At 40.0% G+C, this 22,988-nt stretch overlaps 1 long non-coding RNA gene across 3 annotated transcripts; it reads left to right on the plus strand.

The window, feature by feature from the left end:
• Window positions 1-6,753: 6,753 nt before the first annotated feature.
• Window positions 6,754-13,967, plus strand: LOC131220987 (uncharacterized). 3 transcript variants are annotated; one of them, XR_009158931.1, is made up of 8 exons: window positions 6,754-11,113; window positions 11,187-11,289; window positions 11,479-11,517; window positions 11,620-11,683; window positions 12,984-13,055; window positions 13,181-13,303; window positions 13,429-13,604; window positions 13,748-13,967. It is a non-coding gene; the product is annotated as an uncharacterized LOC131220987 (long non-coding RNA). The 3 variants fall into 3 exon arrangements; XR_009158932.1 differs by having other exon boundaries at window positions 11,223-11,289; XR_009158930.1 differs by having other exon boundaries at window positions 6,754-11,289.
• Window positions 13,968-22,988: the final 9,021 nt, after the last annotated feature.

Below are 22,988 nucleotides of genomic sequence, written 5' to 3' on the forward strand. Positions count from 1 at the left end.
TAAGTAACACATAACAACCCACAATAACAACTATTGCATAACCACCTAGCAACCCCACAGATAACCACCCACTATCCGCATGACTAGACTATAATTAACTACCCAAAAACTCGGAGAACCCCACTACTAACAGAATAGACTAAGTCAAATAAGCAAAGTATAAGGCCTCACGTCCCAGGCCAAGCCCACAAGTAACAGGCCCATGACAATCCTTCCCCCATCAGAAGACCTTGCCCTCAAGGTCAGGGAAGTCTTTTTGCAGCTGTTGGAAGTCCATCCAGGAGGCATCATCGAGCCCTAGTCCTTTCCATTTGACAAGCAGTTCACTCACAGCTCGCCCTTGCTTCTTCTTCATGCGCCGTTGCAAAATTTCTTCAGGCTCAGCTTGCGGCCCACCATCAACAGCCACAAGAGGAATGGTAGAGACTAGCACATTCCGAGCGCCCAGCTTCCGTTTCAAACACGATACATGAAATACGGGATATAGGAGAGAGGTTGATGGAAGATCCAATCGGTAAGCGATACTCCCAATCCTCTCTAGGATCTGATAAGGACCATAAAATCGGTGAGAAAGCTTCAGATTGCGGTGTTGCACAACCGAATGTTGTTTGTACGATTGGAGACGTAGGAAGACCTAGTCGCCTATTTCGAACTGCCTTTCAATACGTTTTAAATCAGCAAAACGCTTCATCCTTTCTTGTGACAGGTGTAGGTTCCCCCGCAAGAGGCGTAAAATCTCGTCCCGACGCTGCAGTGTGTCTTCCACAGACTGAACCGCCGCTGTCCCCGGCGAATGAGCCAACAATGGCGGCGGAGGGTATCCGTAAACTGCCTCGAAAGGTGTTATTTTAGTAGAAGCATGAACATTCGTATTATACCACCACTCTGCAATAGGCAACCACCGAGACCAATCTCTTGGTTTATCCCCGGAAAAACACCGTAAATAGTGTTCCACACACTTGTTAACAATCTCCGTTTGACCATCCGTCTGTGGATGATAAGCGGAAGAAAATTTGAGCTCAGTCCCCTGCAATTTGAACAATTCCTTCCAAAATAGGCTAGTGAAGACGGGATCCCTGTCACTAACAATAGAACTCGGCATGCCATGGAGTTTGAAAATATTGGCAATAAAAATCTGAGCAATTTTAGAAGCTGTGTAAGGGTGCGCAATTGGAAGGAAATGCGCATACTTACTAAGCCTGTCCACCACGACCAAAATCACACTGAAACTGTTAGAAAGAGGCAGCCCTTCAATGAAGTCTAAGGAAATATCCGACCATACTTTTGTAGGAATAGGTAAAGGTTGGAGGAGTCCTGCCGGATGAAGATTTTCTGTTTTGTTGCGCTGGCAAACATCACACTCTCGAATGAACGTTTTGACATCCTCTTTCATACCCTTCTAGTAATAATTGGCCCTAGCTTGATGAAGAGTTTTATGAAGCCCCGAGTGACCTGCTTGAGGGCTCCCATGAACCAAATGAAGCAACTGCTCCCTGATAGCAGTAGAGTCACTAATATACAGCCTGCCCTTGTAAAACAATAAGCCATCCTTTAAATGATATTTAGAGACATCAAGGAGATGGTTTGAAAAATCAGAGATGAGTTTCTTTAATTTTGGATCCAAGGAATAATATACACACAAATCTGAAAGCCAACTAGGAGAAGGAAAGGACAAGGCATCCAGCTGGCTAGGTGCATCTTCAAATTTCTTGGATAGAGCATCTGCCACCAAATTGTATTTCCCCTTTTGGTATTCAACCACAAAATCAAATCCCAACAACTTAGCAAGCCATTTCTGTTGCATTGGAGTACCCACCTTCTGCTCAAGTAAGTGCTTGAGGCTTTGATGGTCTATTTGTATTCGAAAAGTCTGCCCCAACACATAAGACCGCCATTTCCTCACTGCTAGAACTAAAGCCAGCAACTCCTTTTCATATGTAGAGAGGTGCAAGGCTTTTCCATGAATGGCCCGACTCATAAAGGCAATGGGCCTGTCCTGTTGCATTAATACAGCACCTACACCATAACCGGAAGCATCACACTGAATAGTAAAGGGTTTAGTGAAGTCAGGAAGAATTAAAACATGGGGTTTAGTCACAGCTTCTTTAAGGGCAGTGAAAGCATCTTTGGCAGCAAGATTCCATTCAAAGGAATTTTTTCTAAGTAGAGAAGTCAATGGGGCAGCAATAGATCCATATCCTTTTATGAATTTCCTATAATAACCCGTAAGACCTAAGAAACCCCTTAAGGACTTAAGAGTGGAAGGGAAAGGCCAGTTTAACATGGATTCAATTTTTTTAGGGTCAGCTCGGACTCCATCTTTTGAGATTAAGTGACCCAGATATTCAATCTCAAGACACCCAAAAGCACACTTGGATTTGTTTGCAAAAAGATGATGTTGGTGTAAAATCTCCAGCACCTTGGCTAAATGGTGTCGATGTTCTTCCAAGTTGGTGCTATAGATAAGAATGTCATCAAAGAAAACTAAGATGAATTTTCTCAAGAAAGGTTTTAAAATATGATTCATGAGAGATTGAAAAGTAGCCGGGGCATTTGTCAAGCCAAAGGGCATTATGAGAAATTCGTAATGTCCTTCATGTGTACAAAATGCCGTTTTTGGGACATCATTAGGATTAACTCGAATTTGATGATACCCGGAACGTAAATCCAACTTGCTAAAAATAGTTGCCCCCATGCAATTCATCTAGGAGTTCATCAACAATCGGAATAGGAAATTTGGCCTTAATGGTTTCTTTATTTAAAGCACGATAGTCAACACAAAGATGCCAACTACCATCTTGTTTACGTACTAAAAGAACCGGAGAAGAAAAAGGATTATGGCTAGGACGAATAATACCTGAGGCAAGCATGTTATTAACAAGTTTTTCAATTTCAGTTTTTTTGAAAATAAGGGTACCGATATGGACCAACACAAACGGGTTTGGAATGAGGATGAAGGACAATATTGTGGTTGTGATCACGGTTTGGTGGAAGTCCCGTGGGTTCATGAAAAACTTCCTGAAATTGCTCAAGTAAACTTGTAAGAAGAGGGTCATTTTCAAGAGTAGAATTGCTAAATGGAGTATGATTGAGAAGCTGAATTACCAAACCCCGCTTGTCTTGTTTCATAGCCTTACCAAACTGTGCCCCATCCATCATGGATACCTCGGTTGGTGTAATGCCCTGTAAAACATGCTTAATATTCAAGAGAGTGAATTCCATGCGTAGCAGGACAAAATCCCATAAAATAGGCCCCAAGGTACGGAGCCATTGAACTCCTAACACAATATCACAACCACCCAAAGTTAAAACATAAAAATTGGCACGAAAAGTGTGTCCCTGCATTTGAAATTGAAGATCCTCACATTTGCCCGTACTGAATAAAGTGTCACCATTTGCCACTCTAACCAAGAGTCCTGCTGTGGATTGTGACTGCAGATGCGCCCGGTGTTGAATGGAGGGGTCCAGAAAATTATGTGTACTCCCGGTATCAATGAGAATCACTACTGCACAACCGTTGATATGGCCCAGAATGCGCATGGTTTTTGGGCTTGGGGAACCGGCCAGAGCATGGATAGAAATCTCAGGAGTGGGTTCTGTATCAACTTCTACCCCACTCAAGGGAACTTCTACTCCTAGAAGTGGTGGTTGCTGCACGGGTCGTGGCTCGTCCTCCTCTGAGTCAGCCCATTCCATGATAAACAAACGGGCTGATTTGCATTTATGGCCCGGCCCCCATTTGTCATCACAATTGTAATAAAGTCCTTTTGCCCGTCGCTCCTTCATTTGTAATGGGGACAAACGTTGGACCGGAACAATAGCCTTTGTATCCGAAGTGGTGTTGGTAATAAATGGGCGTGTGGGAAGAGAGCTCACCTTTGCACCCCGCCGGAAGGCGACAACATTTTCCTCCTGCATTTTTGCCATACCAAAAGCCATTGTGAGGTTAGAGGGATTTAGCATACGAACCATGAACCGAATATCCTCCCGTAAGCCGCTCAAAAAACAACTGAGCTTATATGGTTCTGCCAACCCTTTAAGCCGATTAGATAAGACCTTAAATTGTGACTTGTAAGCCTCTACGGTTGTAGTTTGTCGGAGCTGTGTAAGGGCCTCCATTGGATCATCCAAAAGGGAAGGACCAAATCTGGTGAGTAAGGATTGAGAGAAGCCATCCCAACTAGTAATCTCACCTGAAGCCTTCAAATCCTGAAACCAAGTGAGGGCTTTACCCTCCATATGAAAGGAAGCTAAAAGGACCCGATGATGAGGGTTAGTTTGATGATAATTAAAAAATTGATTAGCGTGATAAATCCAACCATTAGGGTCGTCGCCATCGAATTTAGGAAAGTCAAGACGAATAGCCCTTGTTTGAATTCCACCATGCTCTTCAAATAAAGGATTTCCCCGCTGAGAGGATGACCCAATGTGAGAGTCTTCCTTATGCTTTCCTTGCTGAATGACCAAGGTCTCCACATTAGTCACCACCAGTTGTAATTGTGCTGACAAGTTTTCCACGGCCTGTTGCAAGGCTTCTTGATTTTGGTGTTGAATTTCCTGTGTGTGCCGAACTGCAGCCAACGATTCAGCAAGGTGGGATAAGCGAGTATTGTGCCCTTCAGCAATGGACCGAACGGCTCTGATACCACTTGTAAGGAGCTAGATATCAGAAGTAAGTAGATAGCCACTTCGAGGGGGCCGAGTCCTCCTATTACGAATAATGAATAAACTTCCAGATAACTTTTCATTAACAACAGCAACTTAAATAACATGACAAATAACCAACAACCCACTACTTACTGAAATTAAGCAACACGTAACAACCCACAATAACAACTACTGCATAACCACCTAGCAACCCCACGGATAACCACCCACCATCCGCATGACCAGACTATAATTAACTACCCAAAGACTCGGAGAACCCCACTACTAACAGAATAGACTAAGTCAAATAAGCAAAGCATAAGGCCTCACGTCCCAGGCCAAGCCCACAAGTAACAGGCCCATGACACATTGTACAAAAAATGAATCATATCTAAAGGTCATCTAGACCACACCACAAATTGCAGCGGAGATAATGATTTTTACCGTTAAACAATTCATAGGGCGCACCATAATGTTTATTTTCCATCCAATCTGTTCATAAGGTCACAAAGAACTGAATGAAGAGGAAAAACAAATTTCATATTGATCGAAAACTTCTGTGACCCTAAAAAGGGTTTCAATGGTAGACGTTCAATCTCCCACTGCTTTTTCAGTGTGGGCTACTTTATAGTTAGATCTGTCTTATTTTTCGTCTCATGATCAAAACCACAAAACTTGCTGACATCAATACACCGGTTATATAGCTGGTGTGAGGTACACCAACCGATCTGCTTCCTGTTATTAGGGTTTTGATAGGAAGGGAAGCTAGGGTAGAGTAAGAAAGGATGTTAGGGTTTGGAATTTTTCTGGACTAAAATGGTTTGAGAGGAAGACCATGGGAAATGGGTGTGCTCCGGGAACAGTAAGATACGTGGGGCCCACCAAAATATCCGTTTGACATCCACTCTGTCCATCCGTTTCTCCATGTTATGGTTGAGTATGGTCATAAAAAGTGATTATGATCCAAAACTCAAGTGGGCCACACAATAGGAAAAATATGGATGGAAATGCCCACCGTTCAAACCATCGTGAGGTACACCGTGATGTTTATATGCTATCCAAATTGTTCATAAGGTTATTCCCACTTGGATTAACAGATAAAACAAATATTAGCCTGATCAGAACTTTTTTGAACCCACAAAAAGTTTCAATGGTAGGCATTATATCCCCACTGTTTCCTGTGGCATGGCCCACCTGAGTATTGTATATGCTTCATTTTTTGTAATCATCTGCCAACATGACCTTGCAAATCTAATGGACGGAGTGGATGTCACACAGGTGCATTGATGGCCCTATTATGACAAGGAATTCGTGTCCGAACCCTTTGCTGGCGGCCAGTTTTAACGGCCGCAGGGAAAGGGTCCATATATATATATAAAGCCTTAGCCTCATTTGCGCCAACTCTCTCTCTCTGCCTTTCCCTCTCCACTCCCTCGCTCTCCCTCCCTCTCCCTCTCGCACGTTATCCTTCTCCCTCTCTCTCCCTCTCACTCTCGCGTGCTCTCCCTCTCCCTCTCCCTTCCCGTCCCTCTCTCTGCCTCTCCCTCTCCCTCTCGTGCGCTCTCCCTTTTCCTCTCCCTCTGCCTCTCCCTCTCCCTCTCCGCTCGCTCTCCTCTCACTCTCACTCTCACTCTCCCTATCTATCTCTCTCTCAAAACCCTATTCCTCTCTCTCTATGTCCTCGGCCCTCCGCTGTAGTTTGGTCTTCTGTTGCTCGTGAATCTCGGATTCTCAGGTATATTGTCAAAGGTTAATGTCTTGTGTTGATTGTAGTTGTTCATGCTGCTTGTATTTTGCATATTGATGTATTATCCCTTGTATGTGCTAGAATCATCTTTTTCTTTTCCAGAAATATATCACTAGAGTTGAATACAGCAGGGTTTCCGGAATGATTTGGTGTACCGCTGTTTTACATTACTGTAGTTTGTTGCCAATTTCATATGAACTTAATAAAAGAGAAGCACTTCATGTTGTGTTCAAATGATTTTACTCGTGATGTTTTCTCTAATGTTTGCAGTTTTCATTTTGTATATATTGGTCTGATTAGCTTTTATTAGTTATAGTCTTTACTGCTTACTTTAATCATGGTATATTGTTCTTTGGAATTTGGAGCTGGAAGCTCAAACTATGGTAGGCATGCTTTGGCGGTCAGAAAGTGGGATGCCTTCACACTATTTTGCCATTATCTCATGGTTTAGCAGCATGATCATAAGGCATCACTGGAAATATCTCTTGCATTCTGGGTACTGGAATGCCTGATCTGTTCTCAATCAATATATCAGTTTTGTATTGTGGCTACTGGAATACCTGATCTGTTCTCAATGCATATCAGTCTATTTAGGAAAAAGGATATATTGTTTTGCACTTCATTAGTTGGATAAAACCATCTGCCTGTTTCTTGGTTCGCTTTGAGCTAGATTTTTTATGAAGACTACAGAGAGGCTTTTCAGTGACCTTTAGCATCATTTCAATGGAAGTGATGTTAGGGGAACAATCAACATTGATCCACCTCATTAGAGGCAGTTATCCCACACATATACCACTCTAGACCATGTGTTTGTGTGGATAGGGCATTCCTCCTCTGTTTATTCACTTTAGACCATGTGTTTGATTGGATATCCCATTAGGTCCTGGATCTAATGAGACCTAATCAAGGGGTCCATCGATCTTGCTCGATAGGTGTTTGATGGAATGCCGGTGAAGATTTTAATCTTGTGGAATGGCAGGTCATGATTCTCTTCAATTCATGATTCTCTTCTTCTATATTTTTTTAGACATATTTAGTTGGTTGTAAGTATGCCTTTGGTCGAGAGATTGTTGTTGTTAATCCTTGTTCACTAACCAAGCAAGGGCCATGTTTGATTGAATTTGATGTACATTGTAGCTGCCAAGTGGCTGCCATGTGTGTGTGTGTGTGTGTGTGTGTGTGACCAGTTTCAAGTGCATTGCAGGCAGGTAGGACAGAGACATGCCTATGATAACTTGATGAATGTAGATGGCATGGGCTGGGGCTGTAATCAGAGAAAGAAAAATGTTGGTGTTCTAAGTTGCTAAGATTTAGCAAATAGAATTAGATTTCAAAATTTGTCCAACTGTGGCACTTCATGTGAGATCTGGCAGGCAATCCAAGGCCTTTATATGTGTGGCGTCCTGAAAATGAGGCTGGACACCCCACCAGATATAGGCCCCATTAACAATGTTAGGTTACCCAAAATTAGCCTTGTTTTTTTTTTTTTTTTTCAACTACACTGCTGTACTTAGGATGGCCTTTCCCAATTTAGCCTGTTAGTCCTTTCAGATTATTAATATAGTATTTTTGCTAAGGCTGACATTAGCACATAAACCCCATAACCAGCTTTTTTGGGAACAAGAGTGGGGTTTGGGCTACTTTGATTGGCCTTATGAGGAGAAATGTATGAATAAATTGGATTTTGGTATGATTTTACAGGGTTTACTGGTTCCTCTGTTTTTGTTTTTTTTTTTCCATGCTTCTTCACTGGTACTTCTGTATGTAATAAGTGAAGAAATTTGGACAAAATTCTCATCATCTGATATGTAACCGAAGGTGAATTTTGGAAGTATTGCATTTATGTAGAGCAATAGATGACTATTCCCAGGGATCTTTTGGGGTTTTATTCCTTTTTCCTTCTCATTGCATCTATCAGTTGGCATTGATGTTTTGTTTGGAGCTGAACCTTTCTGATTGTCTTGCATTAGCGTGGATCTGATACTTGATGCAGTAGGAAAGTCCATAATAATGATATAAATGATTGAGTGATTGAACTGATATTTGGAATAAAATGTCTCCATTCCATGCTAAGGCTTCCTTATCAAAAGCCAGCTGTAAAATACAGAATATTGTTACTGTATCAGTATCTTATGCACAAATTTTTTTATCATTCTTTGCACTGCAGTTTGAATGGGATAGCTATCCAAATAAGAACTTTTTTGAATTTTTGCTTATTTTACTATTCCATTATCCATTTATTTCTAATCTCTTCCTCTATGAACTTGTGCACATTTGATGTAACCAGACCGTCCGGTGTATAGACTGCTCATTGTGAAAATTAATTTCTGCAGTTCATTTTCCATTGGATCAGCTCTTCTTTTTTTCTGAAAGATCCAATGGATCAACTTTTTTTTTTTTTTCTGAAAGATCCAGTGGATCAGCTCATTCTCTTCCTTTTTATTAAAACTGTGACTTTTTCCTTCTAAAAGTGAGAAATAACAGATTGATTTTATGTTCTTTATTGTGAATTGAGCAAATTACAAAACTAGAATCATCTTGTCTTCTACCTTACCTTCTCACTATTGAAACTGGATGTCATATCTGGGAAACTCTGAAGTTTGTTATGTCGTGACTGATGTAACTAGCCAAACAAAAGCACTACTGATTCAGTTATAATACAGTAGAAGGTTCTACACAGATGATCTTGACTTTTCTTGTTTGTGATCTGTCGTTATTTTATCATTACTTTCATTTCATTGGTGTCATGTTCAAGTGTTCAGGCAATTTTATATGCTCCAAAGATGAGATGCATCAGGTTTTCTGTTTGTTACTGTTATTAGGTGGGAGGGCGAAAATCAGCCTGCAAATGAGAAGGGTAAGCTGTGTTGCACGGAAAGCCCCAAGTTTTAGTGGTCCACTAATGCTTTCAAACCGAGCTTCTGCAAACAGTTTATCCTTTTGACTGTGAGGGCCCAACATGCCTTTTCTACTTAAAGTGCCTCTTGTTCTTGTTCTTGTGTTTGTTGAGGGCCCAATATGCCTTATCTACTTAACGCTTATTGGTGGTTGTAGGAACTTTCTTCATAACATGTCATTTGCCACTAACATGTGGGTGGAAGCACTGTTGGTTGTGGATGCTTTTACTCAGTTTTCCATCATTCATTGTAATACAATCATGCCTCAATGTTCGAATGACCAAGCCCAATCTTCTAGATTCTTTTGATTTTCTTTAGCGGCTTTGTAGTTATGGGATTGATTTCTTGTCTTTGCCTGTTTTCATTCTTAATAATTTAACATTTTCTTTCAAAAGAAATGCATCAAATTATGAAGCTGACTTATTGATCTGCATTCCTGCCAATCTACAGGAGCTGCAAAAGGGAGAGGACTGCTAGGTCAGATTTTGGAAGGGCTGCCCATGTTGATTTATTAGACATCAAACAGAGATTTTTCCCTTCATTTCTTAGATTATGTAGAAAATATAAGGGTTAATTTAATCAATTAAAAACTATATGAACTATGATCATTTCACATTATAAGGTGTTCTCCTATTGCACAATAAATTACAAAGGAATCTTAATTCGCTCATTAAACCAAAGATCACAAGATGATTACCTTTTGGATCCTTGAAAACAAATATTCAAATACTCGAGGGGTCATCCCACAATTAACACTATGTCTTCGAGTGCCTCCCTCAATGTCCCCCAACATTGTATGGGTCTTTCCACTGCCAGTCTACAAAAACCACATACTTTAAGATATTGTGCTTCCTCCAGCTAATCACCTAAACATTAATTAATTACATCTTACATGTTCATGAAACTTTCTAAATTAAATATTTCTTTTTCATCCTTTTTTTTTTTTTCACAAAACTCTCCATAGCAATCCACTATTGGTACTATTTATTTTTTGCTGAAATTGATGCAATCAGAACTCAACATATTAAAATCAATGGATTTTAAATTAGGGACAAGCACTTTTGAAATTTAAGGATCATGGAAGCCACTTTTTAAGATTTCAAAATCTCTTTCAATACTTCATCATTCTCTATTTTTCTATCTTTAGAATAGATGAGAATTTTTAATATCAATATTTTATTCATATTTTTTTTGTGAACTCAAAATTGTTAGCCATGTTGTCTATTACCACTTCTTCCTTTCCCATGGAAGTGCTACAGAATCTTTCACTTTAGACCTCATTTAGTTCATCAATATTATCTTTAAAAAAATCAAATTTGATCATTTCATCTTCATGAAGCTCATATATATACTTTAAAAATTTCTATCCAAAAGTTTACTGGCACATGTAAAACTTTTTTTTAATAAGAAAGTTCTTTGATTTATTCTAAATCTGAAAAGGATAAATCAAATTCTTTACGAACGTTTGTTTTTCCTTATACTTTGATCTTTTACACCTTATACCTTTTTAGAAACAATGTAATGACACATGAATTTTCTACATGCGTAGGTAAGAGGATCGAGATCTACATTTACAGAAAAAATGATTTGAGTAATTGGACTGATCACAACTAATATTGCTTTAAATCTTCATGCTATAAGAGTTCATGTCTCCATAGACACCATGTTTCATTGAAATACTATAGAATTCATGTTTATCTGAAGTACACCGTAAACATAGCAAAAGTCCAAATGCATTACCTCTTCCATGTTTGAACCGATTACAATTTCTTGCATTGCCGGTCCCAAGCCCGGGTAAAGGAGGAGGGAGAAGGGCGTCAAGGTGAGTTGTATCATTTTCTTCCATATTTCTTTAATGCAGTAGTGCTAGGTTGAAATTTTCAGCATTTCTACAGGTTGAGAAGTGGGTCGATCCAAAATTCTGCTGACAGTGTAATTCTTCTTATTGATGCTTGTGGAGGGGATGACACTCTTGCTTTTGCAAGAAATTCTAATAAGGTAAAATGCGTTTTAGTCCAGTTGCTTTCCTTGAGATGATTATGATTCAACTGTATATGTTTTTACTTTCTAAGTAATACTTGAATCAGTTTACTATTCTCTAATTGTATTAAATTAATAGTTAAAAGACCTATCTAGTTATGGCACTAGTTGTTTCATTGTTGCCATAACATATTATGTTTTGACCAGGAAATGGAACGAGCCAGCCATGATATCTTTGTGGGCAATGTAAGTCATTTTCCCTCTTCTCATGATATGTCATTTTATAATTGGTTCCTTATCCTGAAACTTATGATATTAGTTTTGATTAAGGAAATCATTAATTTACAGGTAAGGCCTTGGGATTCTTTGCTCAAGGCAATTGATTTTGGGTTGTCTATGTTCTTTAAACCTGGTAAGGCCTTGGGATTCCTTGCTTGTAACTATCTATCACTATGGATGATTCATCCTCCATTCATTAGCTGTCATTCTGAAATGTTTTTCATGCAATTTTTGTTATTATGTTGGGAGATTTTAGCATTGAAACTTTGGGGATTTTCTACAGGGGAGCAGTTTATGGAGATAGTGGGCAGTCCATATTACATGGCACCGGAGCTGTTAAAACGAAACTACGGCCCGGAGGTTGAAGATTTTAAAAATAAAGTTAATATATGGTTGGAAGCACAATTGACTATGCCATTTCTGTTATAATAGTTGTTGAGGTCAAAATCTGGACCACCCTCCACTCAATGCCACGAACCTTCAATGAACCCTAGTCTTGCACAATAGGGTGAGCAAAGGAGACCCTGGCTTGGCCAGGGGACCCTCTGATGCCTAAGTCAGGCTAGGGAATCTGGGTCTAAGTCGAATGTAGAGAGAGGGTGCAAGATATTGCGTACCTGTAGCAATGGGTCCCCTGGTATTTATACCCGTGGGTTGGATGATCCACATCCGTTAATCTCGGCATGATTCACTCAATCAACAAGATATTGTGATCATGGGCATATTGTCCGTAATCTTTGGACCGCAGGACTTATCGTCTCTTAATGGCGTGTATCTTTGGGCGGGATTGCCAGTCATGTCTGCATCTAGGTCGATCTCCATACTCGGCGTGCGAAATACTATCACGGACTCATCCCCAGCCTTGGCACGCGATACACCCATGCCTGGGCTCGGCCTAGGCCTTTGTGCACAATACATACATGCCTTGACCTGACCTTGGCCTCGGCATATAGAATACTTGTGCTCTGACTTGACCTCGAATCATACCATCGTGAAGCTGAGTAATAATAGTTGGAGCCCGTCGATAGATCTCTGAGGTTGAAGTTCGCTGATCAAAGCTGAGAATGAAGATCAGGACTCGGCTTAGTTATTCTTCTTCGAACAAGGACGAGGGTTCGGGTCTGCCAATCAAGATTATAGTCCCGAGTCGCGACTTAGTTGGCCCCTAACGTTGCCTCCTTTTGAGGCCTTGCCATTGGATTCGTGTAGCTCAGACTGACCCCGACTGTCCTTGTACAAATTTTCGTGGGTTTAACAATAGTTACTGATGTAATATTGGTCACCGTGGCACATTTGTGCATTATTTAAGTTCACCTGTCACATAAGATGTTCTATTTGAAGAATCATTTTTAAATGTATCACATTCTTTCATGTTTTTATGTAATTATGAAACTCTTGACTGTTGCTTGTTTCCGTTACTTTGTTTTCTAAAGCTGAAATACCATGATACTGGCAAAGAAAAAGGTTGTTTGCCTCAGGTCGGTCAGTGGAATATGAAGAACAAGGTACTTTTATTTCTACCTTGGAAATCCCATTTTAAAATATAGAACCTAACCCACTTATTATTATTATTATAAACTGTTCTAGATTTTGATATACTTTTATGTATATTATGTTTACTGCAATGCAGAAAATGATAAATGGAAGCACTGTAAACTACTGGGCTTGTATCAACTTTTCACGGAGTGTTCAAGAAAGTACTGCTTGTTGCTTTTGCCAGGAGCTGGCGCAGATGTGCCAAGTCTCTGGCATGGTAAACCTTCTTCAATGGTCTTCTTTAAAATTAACTTGATTCCTTAGGCAAAACAATGGAACTGAACCTGATTCCTTAGGCAAAACAATGGAACTAAACTTGATATCCTTGACTGATCAAGGCAGGAATTTAGCCGTGAACCTGTTATTCCAATCTACTCGGCAAGGCCTGATCAAGTAGAGAAGCCCTGAAATATGTATATAACGCAGCAACAAACAAGCTCAAAGGAAAAGAGTTAGAGCTACTTTTAGCCATTCTTCCAGACAACAATGGCCCTTTGTATGGTATGTTTGTGCCTGTGGTAGCTACTTCTTGCCAGTAATCTGAAAATTGTCATTTGTACTGAACTTGTAGCTTTAATATGTATTTTGATGCAATATTGAGTTGAAATCCAATCTCTAACTCTGATACCAATTAATTTCTTTTTGCTATTTTGTTTTGCAGGTTTTAGGCATGGATGAATGGGAGCTAGATCGATGGATTTTCTTTATTTATTTATTTATTTTTTTGAAACTATTTAATTTATTATTGTAAATATTATTCGCGGCAGCTCGATGCATGTGAAAGGGCCACATAGGCATGTATTCTTTTTTATAGGAAAACAATCACTAGGCACAATCTACTTCCTAAGAGGAATGTGAAATCAGGTGGGCCTTGACCAAAAGTCAGGTGGGCCTTGATCAAAGGGTCAATGATAAGGTCCATCCATCCATAGGCATTATAAAACTGGCATAGGATCTAGTTTGAGACCCTCCTTTTTCTTGGATTCTATGCATTTCCACCCCCATACACGTGTCCCACATGGAGAATATCTTGACCGCTCATATGGTGGACCCTGGATAGAGGACCTGTGTCCATCCAGATGTGTTCAATGTCTTGGATATGCGGCTTTGGTTGTGTCAATGTCGTGCATGTGGATCCAAAAATTCAAATACCACAACGTACCAATAAAAAGATGTACAAATTGTTGGTAAATCCCACATGACGTGGCGGCCAGCACAACCGTCAGTAAATCCCACATGAAGCGGCGGCCAGCACAACCGCCAGTAAAGGGTACATGACTGCCGGTAAAGCCTTTACCGATGCAGGCTTTACTGGCTGTTATCTGACCGCAGGCAAAGGCTTTGCCGGTGGTTTTGACCGCCGGTAAAGGCCAGTTTTCTTGTAGTGATTCCAGCCGGATGTGAGGTTTATATTCATGCGTTCATAAATTTGCCGCCTGCAATACATATAGCTCAATTAATCTGTTCGATACGTGGAAACCAGTCCATATGGATGATTTTGAAATACTGTGAATCGAAGATCATAAATGGACGATCAGTAATTCCTGACCAATTGTAATGATAGAAGGATATCAACCGTTTGATTTCATTACGGAAGTGTCTATTTATCAGAGGCTAAAACCATCCAATCCATCTTATATTACGAAATGAATTGGAGCTGCTTAGAAGCATTTGTAAACCATCCATTCATATCATACAATGGTGACCATTGCAGATTGCCTGCTATGATGTATATATTTTATCAAATTCATTTTATTCAAAAAATAAGGTAGATCCAAATCTCACGTAGACCACACAACCGGAAACAATGTTAATTGAACTCTAATCGTTAAAAATAAATAAATTAAGGCTACAAAAGTTTTAGATTAAGCTTATATTTATGTTTTCACCTCATTCACATCATAGTGATCTAATCAATAGATTGGATGACAAACAAACATTATAATAAGGTTTTGGAGATTTTTAGTGACCAAGTTTAATTACCACTATTTTATTTTTGTACGTTCACTTAAGATTTGGATTCACTCTTCTTCTTCTTCTTTTATTTATTTATTATTTATTTTATTTTTTATTATCTTAAGCTCTAGAATGTTTTAAAAATAAATAAAAAAAACAAACAACGTGAATAAAACACATACATCATTTTCGACCCATAGAGCAGTGTTAAGTACTGGCATAGTACTTCACTGCCCAACTGGATTGGGCCATACTTCACCAGTCTCTAGCCACCAACTCAGATATATATAACATGTGGACAACATAGATAAACGAATACATCACCGCGGGCTCCTCTACATATATAGAGGAGCCCGCGGTGATGTATTTGTTTATCCATGTTGTCCACATGTTCATGTCACATGCATGACAGTACACACGACAACAACAGTGCCGAATTCGTATGAAACCCTTTCCAACCTAACTTGTAGTGGCATCGGCTATTGTGGATTACACATCTATTGAGCATCCAATCTATCCCATCCACTGTATCATTTTCATTGCTGTTCATAGAAGCTAGAAGATTCCACCTCTACACCTAATGGCTTAAGCTGATTTTACCCTTTCCTCACTAACCCATCATGGAAAAGGTACCCAAGGTGGGCCAAGATTGAAAGAACAATGTAAAATTATGCCCCAGATTTCTAAATTCACGTGTGTGGCTTATTTGAGTTATGGAAAAGCTTGAATTTTTATGCATCCATATGATCACATGGCAAAGTTGTTATATCGATTGTGCATGCCATCCCAACTGTTACTGGTGATTTGACACACCACTCCTTTGGGTCAGATTCTCCATAGCCCAACATTCTGAGAAGATTTTGTAGCATTCTGATGAGAGTTAGAGAGAAAAGTAGATTTTATTTATTTATTTTTTAATAATAGTTTTAAAACAATATAGAGGATAATTTGTCTTTAATACACAACCATTATTAAAAGCTTCTAAAATGTTAGCATGACACAAATTATCATGAAGAGTCAGAGACATATATCATTAGTTGAATAATAATAATATGCTATTATATACATAATTTGTAATGTATGAATAGAAGTAAAATTTATATCGTAAACCAATGTCCAATGATGAATATAACTAAAGTATAAAAGTGATATTATAAATAAAATTCAAAAAATTGATGTACGTACCTTTTTTTAGTTTCCTCTAATATCTCAATCAACTCTAAAGAACCTTGATCTGCATGTATAATACAAAATATATAAAAAATAAAAGGTTAGTCATTTAATGGATGGTAACAAATTAACTTTAGATTGGTAGTATTATCATATGCATAAGAGATTTTTCATAGATGCCTAGTAACAAGTTCATCCCAGTTTATTTGATATTAATTAATTATGTATAAGAAATCTTGGCCTGTCATATATAATAACTTTGTGATAATATATTAGAGGTCCATTATTAACTAAAATAAGATGAAATTGTTTTTAGTTGTTTACTAAATTATCTTTCTTAAAGTAATTGATTATAAATTTTTACCTAAAAGTAAATTTGGTATTATACATAATAAATAGTGTAAAATTTTCAAGTTAACAAAAAAAAAGAAGTAAAGAAAGCTATTACCCAACTCATCTTTTTCATCGAAATATATTAAATTTTTTATTCACATTTGTGTGGTCTAGGTCTTTACATGGACCTATTTAAGAATTCAAGAATGCCAAGGATAAAAGAGTCAATTGAGAGGTTTATTGGACAATTACACGCGTCTCTTGATGAATGATAAAGATATTTTAAAAATTAATAAAAATAGGTGAGTAGAGGTAGATGAAGCATTTACAATGCGTGATTACTTTTATTAAAGTAGGTAAAGAAAGTAAAATTAATCAAAATATTCAATATTATAAGTAAAGCGTTCTCTCTCTCTCTCTCTCTTTTTATTCTTCCTTTTTTTAACTTGTAAGTAGTAACATTGTGAATTAACACTAGCAACTTAATTTAAATAATGAAGTAGAGGGCCACAATTCTAAGACCATTGATTACATGTGTCACCAAAACAATTAGACCATCTTAGCCATCAGTTCATGGCATGCAACTAAACATCTAAAAAAGGTGAGCAAATAGTGAAAATGGTCTATGTTTTTAAGGCAAATATTGTATGAACCGTCGGACTAAAATTAGACGGACATTGTGGTTTTTGGGCCATGTTCTGTTCACCAAGTGGTTCTCCAACCTAACACCTTGCCAAATTTGGACCTTCCATCATCTTCTTTCCATCTGTCCATGGATGGCCGTTACCGGACGCGGATTGTGTCACCCCTGCCCGGACAGTAATCCGTCCGGGTAGGGCTCTGTGGGGGCCACCGTGATGTAACTGTTTTATCCACGCTATTCATTACTTTTCTCAGATTATTTTAAGGTATAATAATAAAAATTAAGAAAGTCCACAGCTCCAGTAGACCACACCAAAGGACGTTGCAGTGATAACGATACCCACCGTTGAAACCTTTCTAAGGGACACCATGATCTTTAAAAAAAAATAAAAAATAAAAATCACCCAACCTATTCATAAGGCATGTAGACGTAACAAATATCAACTTGATCCGAAACTTCGCTAGCTCTTAAGAAGCTTTTAACGATGGTTAGGATCTAGGACCTAATGATACCCCCGCATGGAAGGCTCATGCCCGGAGCACCGATCCTAAACATTATGTCCACTTAGCAGATAGACAGAGTAAGGAGCCACGGATGAGTCCGTGAAGTCTAACATTCACCGAGGATGATGCACACGACATCTAACACCCTCACGACGATGCGTCGGTAGTGGCTATGACCATGGCTAATTGGAAGGTGTATCGCATTTTAGTCAACACAGGAAGCTCGGCTGACATACTATACTCTAAGGCCTTTGACAAGATGGGCATCGACAGATCGCGTCTCCGACCCATCCAAACCCCTTTGCACAACTTTGCGGGGGATAAGATCATCTTCGAGGGCGGGATCATCCTCCCAGTCAGGGCCGGGGAGGGACAAAAATAAGTCACCTTGATGGTGGATTTCCTAGTGGTAAACTACTCGTCGACCTATAACATCATCCTCGGACGACCCTCGCTCAATTCTATGAGAGCAGTGGTATCAACATACCACTTGATGATGAAGTTCCCCGCTATAGGAGGGGTTGACTTTCTCCGATGAGATCAACGTGAAGCTCGGCGTTGTTATTCAATCGCAGTAAGGAAGGGCGTGTCCAAGCAAGCCCTGATGATCAACTCATTTGACCCTAGAGAAGAGTCGCCAGAGAAAGGCTCCTCGATGGAACAACTTATTACCGTCCCACTCAATGACGACAACCCCGACAAAACAGTACAGGTCGGGTCATCTTTGACTCCTGACCATCATGCTTGGATGATGAGCTTTCTCTGGAAAAATAGAGACGTGTTCGCCTGGTCTCATTAGGATATGTTGGGCATCGATTCCGAGGTGATAGTTCACAAATTGAACGTGGACCCAAGCTTCAAGCCTATCAAACAAAAGAGAAGGATGTTCAAGCCAGAACGATACGCAACGATCGCCGAGGAGGTCGGTAAACTGCTTGATGCAGGCTTTATTGAGGAAGTTTATTATCCCGAGTGGGTCCCCAACATTGTGTTGGTTAAGAAATCCAACGAGAAATGGCGAGTCTACTTCGACTATTCTGACCTAAATAAGGCATGCACCAAGGACAACTTTCCTCTTCCTAGAATCGACCAACTGGTTGACAGCACGGCTAGGCATGAGCTCCTAATGTTCATGGATGCATATTTAGGTTATAATCAAACAACAATGCATTCCTCGGACAAACAGAAGACCACCTTCGTCACTAATAAAGGTCTCTACAGTTATAAGGTTATGCTGTTCGGCTTGAAGAATGCAGGAGTGACGTATTAACGACTAGTGAATAAGATATTTGCTCAGTAGAACGGTTATACAATGGAGGTGTATGTTGATTATATACTAGTAAAAAGTATCAAGGCGGCTAATCACCTAACTGACCTCGACAAGACATTCTCTATCCTGAGAAAATACCGAATGAAGTTGAATTCGACCAAATGTGCGTTCAGGGCCAGCTTGGGTAAATTCCTTGGGTTCCAGGTCAGCTAGAGGGATATTGAAGCAAATCTGGACAAGATTAAAGCTCTACTAGAAATGGTGTCTCCCCGAACATTGAAAGAGATTCAATGCCTTACCGGAAGAGTGATAGCCCTCAACTGATTTGTTTTCAAAGCAACAGATAAGTGCCTCCCATTTTTTCAGCAGCTAAAAGGCAACAAGAAAGCAAAATGGACTTCAGATTACGAATGAGCCTTCCAACAGTTAAAGCAGTACTTGGGGTCGCCCCCGCTACCGTCAAAGCCGGTAGAAGGAGAGCCATTGCTACTCTACCTGGCCATATCTGTCTCAGCCGTAAGCTCAACCCTTGTCCGAGAATCTAAAGGAAAATAGTATCCCATGTACTATGTCAGCAAAGCGCTAGTCCTTGCCAAACCACGCTATTCGAGCATAGAGAAGCTCTCTCTGGCCTTGGTAATTTCATCCAGATGACTCCGTCCCTACTTCCAAGCCCATACCATAATGGTCCTCACCGACCAGCCTCTTCGTCAAGTTCTCCAGAAACCTGAGGTGTCGGAGCGATTGACCAAATGGACGATCGAGCTCGGTGAGTTCGACATCCGATATCAACCTAGAACTGCCATCAAAGGTCAGGCGGTGACTGATTTTATCATAGAGCTTTCCATTCAAGATGATGAGGTCGTTGTAGGTGGTTCGGGAGGATCATCTGATCTAGCAGAGACATTTGAGCAAGAGGACATAACTCTCCAACGCCTCCGTCCAGTCAAGGACCCTGCGGCAGAAAAGGTTAATCCGAATAGTTGGATACTCTACGTAGATGAGTCGTCTAACGCGAGACGCGGAGGGGTAGGGGTTGTCCTACTAGCCCCCAACTAGATGACCATACACTATGCCATAAGGCTTGGCTTCTGCACCTCGAACAATGTAGCCTAGCATAAAGCACTACTAGCCGGGCTTAAGCTAGCAGCCTCCATGAGATCCAGATACTTGAGGTTCGATGTGATTCACGGCTCGTCGTTAACCAGATATCGACAGAATACCAAGCGAAGGAGGGTTGGATGATTTCTTATCTAGGCGAAGCTCGAAAGCTGATCGACAAGTTTAAGAATTGTAAAATCAACCAAATCCTGAGGGCAAACAATTCATGGGAAGATGCCCTCGCGAAGCTAGCATCTGCAATAGATAGGGACGTTCTGAAGGTCATCCCAATAGAATTCCCTGCCGATCTAAGCATTGACCACATGAACCACGAGGTTGTCCATCCCGTGCGAGTAGCCCTGAGTTGGATGGATCCGATCATTGATTACATTCGAGAAGGGAAGCTCCGTGAGGATAGACTAGAAGCGTGATGACTAAGGCTCAGATCAGTGTTGAGGGTCAAATATTACATATTATCCCTCATTTACATCTTAGTTTTATGAACATGATAATGCTTAATGTTCTATTTTACTAATGTTTGTGTTGCAAGGTGAATTTAAGAACTTGGATTGAAAATGGTACTAAAAGCATGGATTTGATGCTCAAGTATCACCAAGGCAAGGGATGGATCTTAGAAGATCAAGATTGAAGAATTCACATGCTAAATATCTAATGAAACCAAGTGAGGAATGAAGAGAATTAAATATTTGAAGTGAAGAAAAGGAATCCTGAAATCGTCCTGAAAAAGCATATTCTGAAACTCTGGGTCATTTTGTGAAATTGCGCAGAGTGAAGTTTATTTTGAAAAACTGCGCAGAGTAAAGTCTATTTCAGTAAACCACGTAAATTTGAGGCGGTTTCTAGAGTTTTCTAACTAGGTGTGAACGTTGGAGTTTCAAAACTATAAATAAGACTCCCTAGGATGTTCCTAGGCATCTTATAGGGTTTAAGGAGTGGAGAAAAAGGATGGAAAAGCCATCGCAAAGAGTCTTTTCCTTCTTCCTTAGTTGTTTTCACGCTTTCTTTTAGGGTTTTAGATCCAATCATGTCTATGTTTGGCTAAACCTCTTAGCCAGGGCTAAGAGGTGAAGCTCGTATCATGATGAGATATTTCTATTGCTTTGATTCATATGTTGAACTCCATGAATTCTAATTGATATTTAAGGAATACTTTCGGTTTTTAGTGGTTTATTATAACTCAAATTACAGTAGATCTGCAATAACTTTGAGTATCTTCTTTTCCTAATTTGAGATTGTGAAAAGTCTTGTTGTTCACCATTGTCCCTTGAGCATGGTAATGTGATGAAATCCTTCCTAATCTTCACAATTCTCTTGCCTTGAGATTATGAGATTGGTAAATCCTATTGTTTGCCATTGTCTCTTGGGCATGGTTTGATGATGGAATCCCTGCCAATTATCATAGTTATCTTTCATTGAGAATTAAGTCAATGGAAGTTTAGATTTGGTTTTATTGATATATTTTTCAATTAGATAGAATAGGACTCCAATTCTAATTGTGTTACTTGAATCAAGTAAGAGGGCTCCCTGATCACTACAAGTGGATCATTAGCATCTTAGTTCCCACATTTAAATTTTTAATTAGTTTTAATTACTAAATTCACAATTACTCTCTCAATCACTTTAGAATTAGTTTTACATCTTCTTCTAGTTCTACTTCTAGTTAATTTCAGAAACACACAAGATCAGTCCCTGTGGATTCAACCTTGGTCTTACCAAGATTATTACTACATTGCGACCCTACACTTGGGGTTGTGAACAATCAGCTTAATACGTGATCCTCAATGACATTCTATACAAAATGGGGTTCTTTATGCCTTACTTAAGATGTCTTCGGCCTAAAGAAGCTGACTACGTCCTGTGAGAGACTCATGAAGGCATCTGCGGCAACTATTCCGGTAGGCGAGCCTTGGCTCACAAGATCATTCGACAAGGGTACTTTTGGCCGACGCTACAGGAGGATTCCAAGAGCTTCGCTCGAAAATGTGATAAGTGTCAGAGGTTTGCAGCTGTTCCTAGATAACCTGTTGAGGAACTGACCCCCACGAGTGGGTCATGGTCGTTCGCTCAATGGGGGATCGATATCATTGGACTGTTACCCCTAGGCAAAGGTCAGACAAAGTATGTGATTATGGCGGTCAACTATTTTACTAAATGGGCGGAGGCTGAGCCAGTAGCCATGATCACCGAGCAGAAGGTGATGGACTTCGTATGGAAAAATATAATTTGCAGATTTGGAATTCTGCATACCATAGTATCCGACAATGGGAAACAGTTTGACAACGAAAGGTTCCGAGGAATGTGCCAAAGGCTCGACATCCAGAATGCTTATTCGTCACCTCAGCATCCTTAGTCAAATGGACAGGTCGATGCAGTAAATAAGATAATAAATAATCACCTCAAGACCAGGCTTCATAGAGCAAAAGGTGCCTGGGCAGACGAGCTTTCCTTCATATTATGGGCCTACAGGACCACAGCTCGGTCCTCGATCGGTAAGACTCCATTCTCTTTATCCTTCGGGGTCGAGGCAATGGTCCTGGTCGAAATAGGGCTCCCTACGGCCCGAGTGTGATCATTCGATGAGGATCAAAATGTTGAGCAAATGGAAGCACACCTCGACCTCTTTGAAGAAGTATGAGATTTGGCTGCGCTCAGAACAGCAGCTCGGCAGCAAAAAGTGGCCCAGTTTTACAATTCTCGAGTCAAGGTGAGGTACTTTCGGCGGCTGGACCTTGTTCTCCACAAAACATTCCAGAATACTGCTAAGCCTGACACGGGGGGCTTTAGGACCAACATAGGAAGGTCCATATCGGGTGACCAGCTTGGCTAAGCCAGGCTCCTACCGACATAAAGATATTGAGGGTCGACCATTAACGCATCCATGGAATGCCGAGCACCTAAAGATCTA

The sequence above is a fragment of the Magnolia sinica genome, chromosome 12 (genome assembly GCF_029962835.1).
Source record: "Magnolia sinica isolate HGM2019 chromosome 12, MsV1, whole genome shotgun sequence".
In the NCBI taxonomy this organism is placed as follows: domain Eukaryota; kingdom Viridiplantae; phylum Streptophyta; class Magnoliopsida; order Magnoliales; family Magnoliaceae; genus Magnolia; species Magnolia sinica.